Source organism: Artibeus jamaicensis, unplaced genomic scaffold (assembly GCF_021234435.1).
Source record: "Artibeus jamaicensis isolate MK-2021 breed Jamaican fruit bat unplaced genomic scaffold, CSHL_Jam_final scaffold_1283, whole genome shotgun sequence".
Lineage (NCBI taxonomy): Eukaryota > Metazoa > Chordata > Mammalia > Chiroptera > Phyllostomidae > Artibeus > Artibeus jamaicensis.
Window position 1 is genome coordinate 10,228,231 of NW_026522028.1, and position 18,192 is coordinate 10,246,422.

Here is an 18,192-nt window from a genome sequence, read left to right on the forward strand (position 1 = left end):
GGAGCTGGGGGAGAGGCTCCAAGTGTCTTGATCCTGAGAGGGGCTGGCTGAAAAAATCCCAACAATCGACCCTCAGCCAACTGCAACCAGAAAAACCAGTTTGGCTAGTTTGAAGCCAAGAAGTGACATTTCCTTTTTTGTTGTTGTTCTGGGGGGATTCTTTTTGTTTGTATGTTTTTTGTTTTTTGTTTCTTGTTTGTTTTTTTTACTTTACTTTATTTTATTTTTATTCTTGCTTTTTTTTTTGCTTTTCTTCCTTTTCCGTTCCTTTTCTTTCTCTTTTTGCTTTTTTAAAGTAATCTGTTATTTCTTTTAAATTTTATTACTGTTTCATCTTTCGATATTTTTGTCCTCTTTTCTCAGATTTTCAGATTTATTTCTTCTTTTTTTTCTAAACTTATTGCTTATTCTTCCATTCCCCTACTCTTTTTTCTTTCTTCCTTCTATTTCTTTCCTTGTCATTTCTTTCTTTTACCCACAAGAGTCACAATCAACTTGAAAATATGAAAAGACCAGAGCTGGACCCATAGAAGAGGCCTCCCAATAGTAGAGTCAGAGAGACAAATTGCACATTGCTGTAGGAGAGAAGCCAAAAGTTGCTGCATATTTCAGTAGGTGGAAGCAGAGAAGGACAGGATAACCAAAAGAGACTGCACCACTGAAATTCACAGACATTCCACCACAAAAGTTCACACCATAAACCCAGGGTGTCAAAACAGATTAATCTAAGAAGCTGAGGCTAACAAGAAGAGCCTCACAAACAATGGGAAGACAAAGAAACAATCCCCAAATGAAAGGAAAGGAGGAATCCTCAGAAAGAATGTTAGACGAAATAGAGGCAAGTCAACTATCAGATACTGAATTCAAAGCACTGGTTATCAGGAAGTTCAAAGAGCTCACAATGAGCTACCAGAAACTACAGGGGAGCTATAATGATCTCACTGCGAACTATATCAACATGAAAAAGGAAATGGAAACTATTAGCAAGGGCCAAGAGGAAATGAAGAATACAATTTCTGAATTAAAAAACACAAGAGAAAGCTTTAAAAATAGGGTAGATGAAACAGAAGATCAGATTAGTGAATTGGAGGACAAAGTAGAAAGCATCTCACAGAAAGAACAGGAAAGGGAAAAGAGGCTCAGAAACAATGAAGAGGGATTAAGAGAAATGCAAGACAATATGAAATGTAATAATATCTGAATAATAGGAATACCAGAAGCAGAAGAAGAAGAACAAGGAATAGAAAATATATTTGAAAGAGTAATGAGAGAAAATTTCCCTAATTTAATAAAAGAAAAAGTCACACAAATGCAGGAATCACACAGAGTCCCATTCAAGAGGAACCCAAGGAGGCCCACTTCAAGACACATCATCATCAAAATGGCAAAATTCCAAGACAAAGAGAGAATCTTAAAGGCAGCAAGGGAGAAAAAAGAAGTAACATACAAGGGAGCCCCAATAAGGTTAGCTACTGACTTCTCAATGGAAACACTCCAAGCAAGAAAAGAATGTCAAGAAATATTTAAAGTAATGAGAACCAGAGGCCTACAACCAAGGCTACTTTACCCAGCAAGGCTCTCAATCAAGATAGAAGACCAAATAAAGAGCTTCCAAGACAAAAGAAATCTAAAAGAATTTGCTGCCACCAAGCCAGCTCTACAAGAAATACTAAAAGGTCTGCTTTAAGGAAAGGAAGGAAAAGAGACAGACAGAGAGGAACACAGGTACAAAAATGGCAATGATAAGTACCTATCAATAATAACCTTAAATGTAAATGGATTAAATGCTCCAATCAAAAGACACAGAATAGCGTCATGGATAAGAAAGCATGACCCACACATATGCTGCCTACAAGAGACCCATCTCAGGACAAAAGACCATCACAAGCTAAAAGTGAAAGGCTGGAAACAAGTTTTCCAAGCAAATGGACAAGAAAAAGAAGCTGGGGTAGCAATTCTCATATCAGACAAAATAGACTTCAAAAAAAGAGCCATAAAGGGAGACCCAGAAGGTCACTTCATTATACTCAAGGGAAGAATCCACCAAGAAGACATTAACATCATAAATATATATGCACCCAACATAGGAGCACCCAAATATATAAAGAAAATCTTAGACAACGTCAAGAAAGATATAGACAGTAACACAATTATAGTGGGGGATTTTAACACCCCACTATCAAAAATGGACAGATCTTCCAAACAAAATATCAACAAAGACATTGCAGCATTAAACAACACCCTTGATGAAATGTACCTAACTGATATATATAGAGCTCTTCACCCCAAAGAAGCTAAATACACATTCTTTTCAAATGCACATGGAATATTCTCAATGATAGACCACATTATAGGACACAAAACAAGCCTCAACAAATTCAAGAATATTGAAATCATACCAAGCATTTTCCCTGACCACAAGAGACTGAAACTGGAAACCAACCCCAAAGGACAAAATCCAAAACACCCAAAATCATGGAGACTGAATGGTATGCTATTAAACAATGAATGGGTCAAGAATGAAATTAGGGAAGAAATCAAAAAGTTTCTGGAAACAAATGAAAACGATCTCACAACAACCCAAAACTTATGGGACACAGCGAAGGCAGTCCTGAGAGGGAAGTTTATAGCAATACAGGCCTACCTAAAGAAGATAGAAACATTTCAAACAACCTTATTCTACACCTGCAAGAACTCGAGGAACAACAACAAAAACAGCCCAAAGGAAGTATAAGGAAGGAAATAACCAAGATCAGAGCAGAACTAAACGACATAGAGACTAAAAGCACAATCCTAAGGATCAATGAATCCAGGAGTTGGTTCTTTGAAAAGATAAACAAAATAGACAAGCCTTTAAGTAGGCTCATCAAGAAAAGAAGGGAACAGACACAAATAAACACAATCAGAAATGAAAGAGGAGATATTCCAACTGATATCACAGAAATAGAAGGAATTGTAAGAAATTACTATGAAGAACTGTATGCCAAGAAATTTGAGAACCTAGGGGAAATGGACACATTTTTAGAAAAATACAATCTTCCAAAACTCAATGAAAAAGAAGTAGAAAACCTGAATAGACCAATAACGGCAAAAGAAATTGAAGCGGTAATCAAAAAACTTCCATTACACAAAAGCCCCGGACCAGATGGGTTCACAAGAGAATTCTATAAAGCATTTAAGAAAGAGCTAACCCCCATTCTTCACAGACTATTCCAAAAAATCCAAAAGGATGGAAATCTCCCAAACTCCTTTTATGAAACCAGCATCATCCTAATTCCAAAGCCAGATAGAGACACAACAGAGAAAGAAAACTTCAGGCCAATATCGCTGATGAACATAGACGCTAAAATCCTCAACAAAATATTGGCAAATCGCATCCAACAATATATCCAAAAGATTATACACCATGACCAAGTGAGATTCATCCCAGGGATGCAAGGATGGTTCAACATTCGCAAATCAGTAAATGTAATTCATCACATAAACAAAAACAAAGACAAAAACCACATGATCATATCAATAGACGTGGAAAAAGCTTTTGATAAGGTCAACACCCATTTATGATAAAAACACTCAGCAAAGTGGGAATACAGGGAGCATTCCTCAGTATAATAAAGGTCATATATGAGAGACCTACAGCCAATATCATACTCCATGAGCAAAAACTAAAAGATTTTCCACTAAGATCAGGAACAAGAAAAGGCTGTTCACTTTCACCACTTCTCTTCAATATAGTTTTGAAAGTTTTGGCCACAGCGATCAGGCAAGAAAAGGAAATAAAAGGCATCCAAATAGGAAAGGAGGAAACAAAACTGTCACTGTTTGCAGATGACATGATAGTGTACATGGAAAATTCTATAGACTCTACCAAAAAACTGCTCAAACTAATTAATGAACTTGGCAAAACTGCAGGATACAAAGTCAATATCCAGAAATCAAAGGCATTTTTGTATACTAACAATGAATCTGCAGAAGCAGAAATCAAGGAAAAAATCCCATTGGACATAGCAAAAAGAAAAATAAAATATCTGGGAATAAACCTAACCAAGGAGGTAAAAGACCTATATACAGAAAACTACACAGCACTGAAGAAAGAAATCAGGAAAGACACAATCAAATGGAAACATATACTGTGTTCATGGATTGAAAGAATTAATATCATCAAAATGTCCATATTACCCAAAGCAATATACAGATTCAATGCAATCCCTATTAAAGTACCAATGGCGTATTTCACAGACATAGAACAAACACTTCGAAAATTTATATGGAACCATAAACTACCCCGAATAGCAGCTGTACTTTTGTGAAAGAAGAAAAAAGTAGGAGGGATCACAATACCTGATATCAAACTGTATTACAAAGCCACTATAATCAAAACAGCCTGGTACTGGCATAAAAACAGGAACATAGACCAATGGAACAGAACAGAGAGCCCAGAAATCAACCCAACTCTCTACAGTCAATTAATATTCAACAAAGGGGGCAGTAACATAAAATGGAGTAAAGATAGCCTCTTCAGCAAATGGTGTTGGGAGAACTGGACAGCTACATGCAAAAAAATGAAAATTGAGCACCAACTTACACCATACACCAAAATAAATTCAAGGTGGATAAAAGACTTAAATATAAGCCTTGACACCATTAAAGTCCTAGAGGAGAACATTGGTAAGAAAATCTCAGATATTCCACGCAGCGACATTTTTACCAATATGTCCCCTAGAGCAAGGAATATAAACGAGAGAATAAACAGATGGGATCTCATCAAAATAAAAAGCTTCTGCATGGCTAAAGAAAACAGTATTAAATTAAAAAGACAACCAACTGTATGGGAAAACATATTCGCCAATGATACCTCAGACAAAGGTTTAATCTCCAAAATATACAAAGAACTTACATGACTCCACTCTAAGAAGACAACCAACCCAATTTAAAAAAAAAGAAAAGGACTTGAACAGACACTTCTCCAAGGAGGACATACAGAACATCCAGAGACACATGAAGAGATGCTCAATATCGTTAGCTATCAGAGAGATGCAGATTAAAACCACAATGAGATACCACTTTACACCGGTCAGGATGGCTATCATAAACAAAGCATCAAACAAGAAATGTTGGAGAGGTTGTGGGGAAAGGGGTCCTTAATTCACTGTTGGTAGGATTGCAGACTGGTACAACCATTATGGAAAACAGTATGGAATTTTCTCAGAAAAATAAAAATCGACCTGCCTTTTGACCCAGCAATTCCATTGCTAGAATTATACCCCAAGAACCCTAAAACACCAATCCAAAAGGACCTAGGCACCCCAATGTTCATAGCAGCACAATTTACAATAGCCAAGAGCTGGAAGCAACCTAGGTGCCCATCAGTAAATGAATGGATCCAAAAATTGTGGTACATATACACAATGGAATTCTATGCTGCAGAGAGAAAGAAGGAGCTACTACCTTTTGCAACAACATGGATGGAACTGGAAAGCATTATGCTGAGTGAAATAGGCCAGGTGTTGAAAGACAAATACCATATGATCTCACCTTTAACAGGAAGCTAAATAACAAAACAAGCAAACAGAATAAAAACAAAGACACTGAAATAGAGAACAAGTGGGCAGTGACCAGAGGGGAGAGGGAAGGGAATTTAAGGGGAAAAAGGGGGAGGGATTTTGAGGAACAAGTATGAAAGACACAGGGATGAGGACTAGGGGGGAGGAAATCGGAGGAAGGTGGGGAGCACAGGGCGGTGGGGGGGGGGGGGCTGGGATGGGAGAAATAGACAAAAAAACTGTACTTGAAAAATAACTAAATAAAAATTTAAAAAAAAGAAAAAACAACAACAACAAATGTTTCTAGTTCATGTCTTGTAGAAAGCCAAACCCAAAATTACTTAAGTGAAAATTACATGTAGTCTCAAGAAAAAAGAAGGAGCTCCTACCCTTAACAACAACACAGATGGATCTGGAGAGCATTATGCTAAGCGATAGAAGCCAGGCAGTGAGGAACAAATACCATATGATCTCACCTTTAAGTGGAACCTAATCAACAAAACAAACAAGCAAGCAACGCAGAACCAGAGACATTAGAATTAAGAACAATCTGATAGTAACAAGAGTGGAGTATGGAGGGGATAATGGGGGAAAGGAAGGAAGGGATCTCAGGAACAACTATAAAGGATGCATGGGCAAAGCCAAAGAAGGGTAGCATTGAGGGTAGGACGCAGGGGTGGGTAGGACAGGGGAAAGTGATGGCAGGAAAATGGAGACAGCTGTACTTGAACAACAATTTTTTTAAAAAGTGGAAAAAATAGAAATACCTAAATATCTAATAATAGAAATATAGTTAATGAAAGTCAACTGAAGATTATTTAGCCACTGGAAACAGCTGTTAGGAAACCAATATAATAGGAGTTTCATGAAAAGCACACCCATACTTGCATGGAAATATATAAAATGTTAACATTTGGAGTTACCAAGTAGTTAGAATTTATTTTTCCCTTTATACTACAATGCTAGAAAATTACATAAATTATACTGTTAAAGATGTTTTAAAACTTAAAGCAACAGGACAATTTGGGAAGTCCTGTTTATCTTCTCAAAAAATTAAATGAGAAGAGGTAATTAATTCAAAAAACTTCAATTAAGGCCCGCTAGTAAAAAGTGTGTTTCTTTATGTGATCACCATACGCACAAACCTCCCCCATCCCAAATACATACAAATGAACTGTTCCTCAATCTATGCATTAGTGTGTGTGAAGTAAAAATTATCTGTCAGATTGAACCCACACACAGCAGTGTTGTCATATTTGATGATCTATCAAAGAAAAACTTGTTCTGTCACTCACAGTCATGTGCACATGGTCTCCAGATATTTTCATGGCTGTATGTCTACAGGAATCCGTTATTAGGCATTAGAATCAGAGCAAGAAATGTCACATCCAGGAGATATTTGAGAAAATAATTTAAGGACTATGGAAAATTATCATATATATGCTTCCTGAAGAAAATAATTGTATAAATTATTATGTCTTAACTTCAATTTCTCCCACTCATCTACAAATTTCAGCATAAGTGAACACACACAGGGACATTAAGGTGTTGCAATTCAGACTTGATTTTAAAGATGCAAAATTTAGTAACTCAATATCAATTGTACTGGGCTTTTAATTTTATATTTAAAATGAGTCTTCTGAAGGAGAAGTATTTCTCATTCCTGTCAACACAGATAAATTCTGAAAAAGTAGTTGAGATTATAAATTTTAGTAACATACTTCATGAAAAGAATGAAAATGTAAATTCATCTTTAATGAAAAAATAGTAGACAAAACTGTACTTGAAAAATAACTAAATAAAATTTAAAAAAAAAACTTAAAAAAAAAGAAATATTTAATGGTTTTACTTTAATTTCCTTGCCACAAAATGAGAAAAGTAAAATGGCAATGAGAAATTATGATGGGAATCTTCACTAAGGAATCCCTCTTATATGCAATGTGGAAAAATGTACTTGTACTGAAGGTCAATAAAGCAGGTTTTTAGAAAGAATCTTAGTCCAATAAAAAAAAAAGAAAAAGAAAAAGAAAAGCCCTGGCTGGTGTAGCTCAGTGGAATGAGTGCAGGCTGTGAACCAAAGGGTTGCTGGTTCGATTCCCAGTCAGGACACATGCCTGCGTTGCAGGCTAGGTCCCCAGTAGGGGACATATGAGAAGCAACTACACATTGATGTTTCTCTTCCTTTCTTTCTCCTACCCTTCCTCTCCAAAAATAAATAAGTAAAACCTTTAAAAACAGAAGAAGGAAGAAAGGAAAAATCTTAGAGGGTGCAGGGTTTGGCACTGAAAAAAATGAAGAAAAATTGGCTGAATAATTGTCTCCATTTTTTTAAAGATTTTTTTATTTGTTTATCTTTAGAGGGGAAGGGAAGGAGAGAGGGAGAGAAACATCAATGTATGGTTGCCTTCGTGCATCCCCTGCTGGGAACTGGCCTTCAGGGAACTGGCCTGCAACCCAGGCATGTACCCTGACTGGGAATCGAACCTCGATTGTCTGGTTCGCAGGCCCTCGCTCAATCCACTGAGCTACACCAGCCAGGGCTAATTAGCTCCATTTTTAACGCAATGTTAAAGAAGTGTAAGTCAGCCCAAACAATGCATGTAAGTTTCAGAATGCACATGTTCCACAAGGCAGAGTACTATAAGTGAGAGAAGCATTTCAGTCATCGCATTGTTCATTTGGTCACTTTTCTGCCTATGAAGTTAAAAGAGAAAAATCTATGTCTCTCAAAGTGGATACTGCTATTACCTCTATTCCAATATCAATTAGTGGAATCACCATTCCTCTAAACCCACAGAATCTGGAACAAAATTCAGAACATCCTAATTATCTTAGTTTTTTTTTTTTAATTTCTCGTTAGATCCATGAGGAGAGATGAGCTCATTTCCGCATCCAGATATTGTAGAAAAGATAGATGTGTTGGCCCAAGGGATAAATTGCTCATTTATTTGAAAATGTAATTCCAAATTGATCTTCTTTTCCTGCTATTAGGAGTCACTGTAGCTCTTCCAGAGTTCATTAGTATTTCCGAAATACGGCACATTCATCCATTAAATCAATTAGGCCTCCTTAAATTTATAGGCCTCTCTCTGTGATTTAAATTGCCATTTTGTTAGTATTCTATACATCCTAATGAAGTCGAGTGACACTGAAATTTTGTCCCATAAAATTAGTTACATATCAAAGGTATAAGTAATCTCTAAATGCTAATTTTAAAATCTTCATCTAAAGACAGAGAAGACCTCTTCTTTTTTATATGCTGTCTCCACTGCCCATTGTATGATTTGCTCTAGAAGTTAGTATTTCACCTAGAAATAGCAATGCTCTTTGAGACACACAGAAGTTAGGGCACTGGCCTCTAGGTGCTCTTGAAATTCATTGTAGCATCACTGATTAGAAATCTTTGTCATTTTAAAAATCTAGATGTTATATTATTTTGCTGAACAACTACATTAATTGTTTGTAGAATTAGATATATCATTTTTCTAGCTGAGTTCGTTTTTTATAATTGCTTAGCTCCCATCTCTGAAAGCATTTTAAAATACTTTTCTAATATCCTATTGTACCAATGGAGTTTGTAAGGGCATTATGAAACAAAATCAACAAAATGAATTATAGATTTTTTCCAGAGAAATAAAGTAGTGATTTGGTAGCAAATAAAGACCCAAACTTATAAGTTGAGGGCTGTGTTCATTAAATATATGTGAATGTTGAAAGCTCAATATAATATGCCTGATATAATTTAGAATATTAACATGTAAACTTTTTGAGTGTTTTGCAAAGCATTTTGGTAGGAGATGCAAAAAATTCATAGAGTGAATTAGAGCTTATAATTTAGTTCCAAATCTGGTAAATAGGTGTGATGCTTTTACAATTCTACTTTCTGTCTTTGTTAATAAAAACCTGTTTTGTTTTTAATATTGGTATTTCTCAAATGATGTAATGGTTACCTTTTTTGATATCCAGTATTGTTAATCCAAGGTCTTAAAATAATTAAGTGAAGAACAGGGTATATTCAAGTACCATTTACCCTTTTCTAAGAGAGTATCTATGAGAAATCACATCAGCATTTGGGTTAAAACAAAGAAAAAAATACCTGGAGACTAGGGCTAAGTGAAATAAGCCAGTCAGTAATTCTGCAGTATTTAATAGGTGCATGCTTAAAAGCAGTTGGTTTTTAAAAATTCACATTTAGCAATATTATGAATTAATAGTATTGTACCTATAAATGTTGGAAATTATTCCTCTAAATTTCAGTGCCATAGTTACTAGAGCACTATCTTTCATACTTATAATTGTCATAGGTGTAGCAAAAAGCAAGCATTGTACTTTATATAACTAGTATAGAGAAAATTATTGACTTGTTTTTGTGGAATTTATGTTTATCACAAAGCTTCCTAAGTACATAATAACCTCTGATTACATGTGTTAGATGATTAATTCCAAACCTGTTAATAGATTAGAATTTATAATGCAGATTATCAATGAAAGGGAAATATACCTCATAATCACAGTTATTGACAGTATTTTACATTTTGTGATATATTACTAAAACAAAAATAAGAAAACTGCTTGTCTTGTCGTGGAAGATAGTGGTTGAGATTTGAACAGGGCTTTATCATAAAGAGGCAAAAATGTAGAATTGAAAAAAGCAAGAATAGTTAGTTGTTCAGCTACTAGATGGCTGGACAAGAAAAAGGTTAATTCCAGAGAGCTTCACAAAGATAAACAAATGTTTAATGGTGCCATACTTAGAAGAATATAACCTGCTTTTTCAAAGAAACACAGGCATAAATTAAGAATAGGGGGTAGGATCTGTTACAGAATAAAAGAAACTAGAGATTTAACATCAAAATTTAAATGTGGGCTTTATCTGGATCCTGATTGCAAACAGATCAATTATAAAAAGACATCTTGGAAATAGTCACAGAAATATAATACAAATCCAATATGAAATAAATATTAAGGGCTTATTGCTAAATGTATCAGATGTAACAATGCATAGTAGAGATTAACATACAAACATGTATGGATGGATATATGTATGTATCAACCAGAGATGCATACTAAAAGTATTTATTGGTAAAATGATATAATGTCTGAGATTTGCTTTGAAAGAATCCAGAAAAACTAATAAATAAAAAGAGGGGGTAAATAAATCAAGAAAAATTTTGGTCTAATATTCATAAATATTGAAGTTGGGTGATAAATACGTAGCACTCATAAGTGACCCTCAAACAACGTGAGGGCTAAGGTCACCTAACCCCCTGCACAGTTGAAAAGCTGCATATCACTTTTGATTCCCCAAAACTTATCTGTCCTTTGGGTATCCACAAGGGACTCATTCTGGCACCCTGTTGGAGAACGCTCTGCCTGGTTTCAGGAATTATAACCTACCCCTCATGGCTAAGGGTGAGTGAGTGACCTCTGGAATTCGAGACACAGGAGACAAAAGCTTGTCTCTGGTAGCAAACACTGCTTCAGTATCTTCTCCCTGCCCCCAAAGCATGGTTGGAAGTCAGAGATGGATAAGACTCCTCACAGCGAGGGGCAACCTAAGCCAGACTCAATCACTTGGGAGGCCATCATGGAAGGACTCGGAGGGCTGCAACAAAGAGGGAGCAATGGACTCTTGCCCCATGGCTGTGTGACATAGCCCTAGTCCCCATGCCCTCTGGGAGAAGCACTTCCTGGCTCTAACCCAGTTAAGCCTGAAAACCTGATGGGGAGGGGTGCAGCTTCTTGCCTTGCTAGAGCGGTATCTGGGGGGAAATCTGGCATAAGAAAGAATTCATAAAAAATCCTGTTAAACCTGCTCTGCCAAGAGTGCTTTCATACATACATTAAGGGTCCGAACAGGAAACTCTAAAGTTTTTGCAAACCCCTTTCCTGACAGACTCTGACTCAGACTAAGCCCTCAGATTTCTTTGAAATGTTACCTACTGTTTTATCCTTGCTGCCCTGTATTCCTGTGTATTACAACCCAATAAAGGGCCCTGCAGGAGGGGGCTCAAGGCCTTTTTCCTCTGAGAAACTGGCCACCTCTCCTCCCCGAGAAGATCATGTCTTGGTAGTGTTTACTTCATCTGTGGCGAATGGGGGGACTTGAGGGAAAAGTAGCTCCCACAGCACCCCCCCAACCCACAGATAACCACATCCATAGATGCTCAAGTGCCCTGTATAAAATGGCAGAGACCAATGCACACAGTTGGCCCTCCACATCTGCAGACTCCCAGCTGCCGATAGAAAACCATGCAGGTATTCACTGAAAAAAAAAAATCTGTGTATAAGTGGACCCATACAATTCAAACCCATGTTGTTCAAAGGTCAACTAAATATGATTCTTTCTAGGTGTATGTATATTTGAAAATCTCAACAATAAAAATGTCTCTTTTAATTTTAATTTTAATTTTTTTTATTTTATTTAGTTATTTTTCAAGTACAATTTTTTTGTCTATTTCTCCCATCCCAGCCTCCCCCACCCCTTGCTCCCCACCTCCCTCCCATTGCCACCCCCCTTAGTTCTCGTCCCTGTGTCCTTCCTATTTGTTCCTCCAAATCCCTCCCCCTTTTTCCCCTTAACTTCCCTTCCCTCTCCTCTCTGGTCACTGTCCCCTTGTTCTCTATTTCGGTGTCTTTGTTTTTTTTTTTTCTCTGCTTGCTTGTTTGTTTTGTTGTTTAGCTTTCTGTTAAAGGTGAGATCATATGGTATTTGTCTTTCAGCACCTGGCCTATTTCACTCAGCATAATGCTTTCCAGTTCCAACCATGTTGTTGCAAAATGTCTCTTTTTAAATAAGGAGCTCAACATGCAGTCTCATAGGCAGGAAATGATTCTGTCAGATACTCAGGACTAGACAGAAGAGGCTGATTCCAGAGATTACGACTCAAGCAGATAAGTCACCTGTTCTGAATAGGTCAGCAAAGTTCAGAATCATGGGCATCCAATTGTCAACAACGTCAGATAGAGGAATCAATTTCACTCCCAAGATCTACAGCAGAGCCTGTTCTCACCCTGTTCTTTTTCACACAGCATGAATGAGGGAGCAGCCCAGTGTCTGAAGGGGCTATTCTACCTAAAGGCAATCAGGGGAATGATTTGAGTCCAGGCCCTTCTCAGCTACTGGGATCTGGACACTGAGACGCAAGGATTCCTGGACAAAATCAGGTGTGATTACGAGAAGAAGGAAAAGAAAAATCTCAAATAAAATCATATATACAAAAATGCAATTCATGGTATGTCTGTTTTATAGATATAAAAATAGCACATGGGGATTAATGAAAATACTTAATATATGTTTGCTTTATAAATTTATTCATAGAAAGGCCAGGGTGGTTGAGATGGGAAAAGGTTCTCTTTGGATCATTTTTATTGACAAAAGAAAATTAATATGGAACTTTATAAAATCTGATCTGTTCTAAAGGTAAACTTCATTTACACGTCTTCTGAACACTCAGTTCAATATCATATTATGCTAATTTCCTAATCAACTTTTATTTTTTGACTTTGGTCTCTCTCTTTTTAATAACATCATCATCCCAGTCATTCAGCTTCAAAATTCCAGAGAAACCTGTGACTTTTCATTCACAAAAGAATCTTCTAGTACAGGTTTTCTTTAGTTGGTCTCTTTTTCTTAAATGTACTACTCCTATTCCAAATCAGGATGTGATATATTTTCTAATGGATAAGTTATACTTGTTTGCTTCTCTGTGAGTCTCACTTCCATTTTCTGCATAAAACATTTTATATCATTAAATACTATTTACTTCATATGTACTATGTGCCGAGTCTGTGTCATGGTGTAGGAGTGGTATGTGCAGCTTAAAGGTTCACTCAACTACAAGCTTGCCTGGGGGTTCCTTCATTCCCCCTGGATGGAAATGACAGTGACTGCCACCAGCAGCTTTGAAAGAAGTGGTTTAAGGGGAGCTGAGCTGCCTCACAAGCCTGAATATCCCTGGATATCCTCTCAGAGCCCACACTCATCTACTTCTCCTGGACTTCTTTATGTAAAACAATAAAACACTTCTATGTTATTCAAGCCAATGGTTTTGAGGAGGTCTCTTTGTGAGGGTAGTTGAATTGGGGCTTTAACTAATATGTAGAAATGTAAACTTATTTCAGCAGAAAAATACCATGAAAACTACAGCTCAATTCAGCATTTGTTTTAGAAAACCAAACTTTATAAAAAACTGTTAAATCTTGGACATTACTGAGTTTGGGGGAAATTTATTTTCCAGCAGTTCTTAGAATGGTCTCCTGTGAGAATCTCACTCCATAATTCTAGCAATTTAAATCCAAATAACAAAGTAAAATTTGTACTTAGATGACCATGGGCATTCTAAATTCAGCATACTCAAAACTAACTCTACCTTCTATGCTTCCACTCACATTTCACTGTCCTGAACTTAACCACAGGGCCCCAGCCCAGCTTAAACTCAAAGGGTTCTATTACTAGAAGGAAAGAGGTTATAATGGATATTGAAAATGAGCAGTCTGCTGAATCTTTACCTAACAGAGTCCATATTTCCAACTCATGTATTCAACTGGCTTTATGTTCTCATGTCAGGTGACTTCTCAAGAGTTAATAAAAGATTCTACTGAGTTTCTAAAGCACATTTCTTAATTTTTCAGCTCCTTTAAAATGGATAGAAATATTCTGATAATATTTCAACAAGGTTGGCCAAAAGTAAATTTACAGTTGTTCATATAGTAAATAATATAACAATTAATAAATAATACACGAATAAACAGAATAAACTGTGTTTCATTTACTCATGACTTTAAGAAATACTTTTGCCCTATTATGTACTTCCCAAACTAGATTGTAAGATACATAAAGATGAAAATGTATCTCCCTTAAGTTTACACCTTAATTCCAAGCAACATACCTTGTGGATAGCTTGCACTCAATACAGGCCAGTTGGTTTATTAGAAAAATTATGTTTATGCTCAGATTGCTCAAGATATCTTCATTCAATAAGCATTTAATGAGTCCTCATGATATTCCAGGTACTAATGCACACTCACAGTCTTGGGAAGTTCAGTTTACAGGCAGAGGGTGTCACATGACAAAAATCAATAAATAAACCAATGTGATAGAGCAGACAGCAAAAGTAGTATTGTTCACTCTTGGAGGAAAGAGTTAGAGAAATAAAAAGACAACTTTAAATATCAGTGGTTACATAGAGTAAAATGGTGGCAGCACACTTACTTTCAGTTAGTAAAGACTCTCCCCATCCCTTTATAATATGACTTTATCAGGCAGGACACTTAATGGACAGTGTCCCTTGAAGTCAGATAATTGACTCAATTGAGGAACAAGTAATTAGGGAGGTTTCTATCTATCTGTCATCTTGATTCCTTGGTACTATGCTGGTAACACAATGAATTTCACTTTCATTGGCCCCTTGGTTCATTCTATACTCATGGAAACATAGTTTAACAAGAAATAAACTCTGGTTTCTTAAGTTGATAAGTGTTTTTTTTTCATTTTTATTTGTATAACTGTCTTTGTAGAAAAGGTCTGCAGAGTAGTAAACTATATGACTAGCTGTATTCATATTTTCTGGCACTCGTCTGAGATAAAAGGCCATGAGTAGGATGGATTGTCTTGGTCATGCTTTTTCAATCTGAAAGGGATAGAAGTCTGAAAAACAGACTTTATGATAGTCCCAAGTGAGTGGAAAAAAATTGGAAGCCAAACCCATTGAGAATTAAACACTTTTAAAATATATAATTACTTTCTATAATTTTACATATACAGTTTAGTTGAACTTCCATATCAACATGAATACTGTACTAATTATTCAGATTATAGATAACACAAAAATTTCACTGTGACTATGGAAGTCAGTTTTAATTAGGAAAAGCTAATTTTAATAGGTTTCCCAAACAACCTGAATTATACAGCATATTCATGACATGTTTTGGTCAATTACATGCTTTTAAATCTTGTTATCTATATCATAAACATTTCGTGCTGTTCCATATTTGCACTTTCAAATTCATTCTATGAATTTATCTTACCCTACTGTCTAATAAATTTCCAAGATCTCTTTTTAATATTTACACTAGTGTAGCCCAATTTATATTTTCATCACCAAAAAGTCAAATTTTTCACTTAGATTATATATATTTTTAAAGATTTGATTTATTTATTTATTTTAGTGGGAAAGGGAGGGAAAAAGAGAGGAAGAGAAACATCAATGTCTGGTTGTTTCTCAGATGCCCCCTACTGGGGACCTGGTCCATAACCCAGGCATGTTCCCTGACTGAGAACTGAACAAGCAACCCTTTAGTTTGCAGGCCAGCACTTAATCCCCTGAGCTACACCAGCCAGAGCTTGCTTTGATTATATTTAAAAGTTTGTTTTTTCCTATGGTCATCAACTTAAGCTTTTTTTTTAATGCCCCACAGTTATACTGGAAGCCTGCCTCTAGAGTCTTAAAATAACAGTAATGTTAAAGCCACTTTAATGGTAACTGAAGAGAAGCACAGACCTGCTTCAAGTTCTACGCATTTCTTCCTCTTCTCCTTCACCTAAACACAATTGTAAGGCTTGTGAACATAGGTTCCAGTATGTAATACCCCTGTCCCTGCCCCAACAAACGTCAAATGTAAAATGATAATGTAATGGGATTCAGGACATGCTGCCACCAAATATGACACCTTGGCATATTAATTATCTTAAGCTGAACCAGTTTTAGAAAACAGCAAAAGCAGGGAAGTCACTCTGCTCTCAAGTGTCTTGCTTTTCTTTTCTAAACCAGCTCCCATAACTGCCACATGAAAGGTATCTTTCCTGTGCCAGGAGGAAAAAAGATATTCTTATCACCAGAGACAGAGAATTCGGGGTGAGAAATATGTATAAACAAACCTTACTAAACTAACTCTTATCTTCTTAGTTTCTTCTTCACTATTTACTAATCTTAGCCCAAATTCTTTTGTCTTGTCAATTCTTCACAAATTTTGTGTTTCTTTGTCTAAAAAGTATAAAAGTTCCCTGCTCTGGTCAATTTTTCAAGTCTTCATTTTTTTGTGAAGGCTCTGGTGGACATGTAAAAATTTAATACAATTTGTATGAGTTTTTCCTGTTAGTTTTTCTTCATCAGTTTAGTTTTCAGACCCAGCCAGGGACCCTGAGAAGGAAGGCTAAGGAAAACTTTTTCCTCCCCTAATGGCTAAGTCCAAATGCTATAAAGGATAGGTTAAGTCCAAACATGGTATGCAGAACATTTAAAAAGTCCACTGATCATTATAAAGTTGCATTCAAGTCAATTCTAACCTGTTAAATTAAAAGTATAGAAATAAATCTCTTAGAAAAAATATTATCAAGGTTGTCAATCATTTTTGTGATTAGCAACTAATTTCATATCCTCTTCCACTTATATGAAGATCACACATACCATTAAAATTCATACTCTGTTGTTATGCTCACCATGTATTTGACTATTTAAACACAGCCATTTTCCAAACACAAACTTCATTTTTATTCACTCAATCCTGGGAAGTCAAAATGCATGACAATAAACTCAATAGTAGTTAAAATATTATCAATTCATTTGAATCATGCAATCTACTATTGACCAAGAATATAAAATGCCTACTGGGTTGCAGGCACTATTCTTGGCACTGACACAGGACCCTGAAAGTTTCAGCATCAAAAACTTTTTGTGAGAGGACAATATAAATAATTTATAAAGAACTTAGACAACTGAACACCAGATAAACAAACAACCCAATTTAAAAATGGACAAAGGACCTGAATAGACACTTCTCCAAAGAAGACATAAAGATAACCCATAGACATATGAAAAGATGCTCAATGTCACTAATCATCAGAGAAATGCAAATTAAAACCACAATGAGACATCACCTCACACTTGTCATGATGACTATCATCAATAAGTCCATAAAAAACAAGTGCTGGTGAGGATGTAAAGAAAAGAGAACCCTAGTACACTGGTGGTGGGAATGCAGACTGGTGCAGCCACTGTGGAAAACAGTATGGAGGTCCTCAAAAAAATAAAAATAAAAATGCCTTATAACACAGTGATTCCACTTCTAGGAATCTATCTGAAAAAAACCCAATACTCTAAATTAAAAGAATGTATGTACCCCCATGTTCTCTGCAGCATTATTTATAATAGCCAAGCCATGGAAGCAAGCCAAGTGCCCCATCAATAGACCAGTGGATAAAAAACTTGTGTTACATTTATACAATGGAATAATACTAGACCATAAAAAGGAATGAAATCTAACCTTTTGCCACAGTATACATGGATCTAGAGGGTATTACACTAAGTGAAATAAGCTAGACAAACAATCACCATATTGTTTCACTTATATGTGAAATCTAAAGTACAAGATAGACATTTCTGGAAGCTGCTGGAAAGCACTTGAGTGGCAGAGATGAGAACACAGAGGTCAAGAAAGTATAAAGAAGTCATTCAGGTCCTACAGCTACCTATGTGAAGAACTAGTATTAAAATGTAGGTCCTCAAAAAATAAATAAATAAAATACAAGATAAAGTAACAAAACAAAACAGACTCATAGACACAGAGAACACACTGGCAGTTGACAGAAGGGCAGGGATTGGAGAGCTGGGTAAAAAAAGTGAAGGGATTAAGAAGTACAAATTGGTGG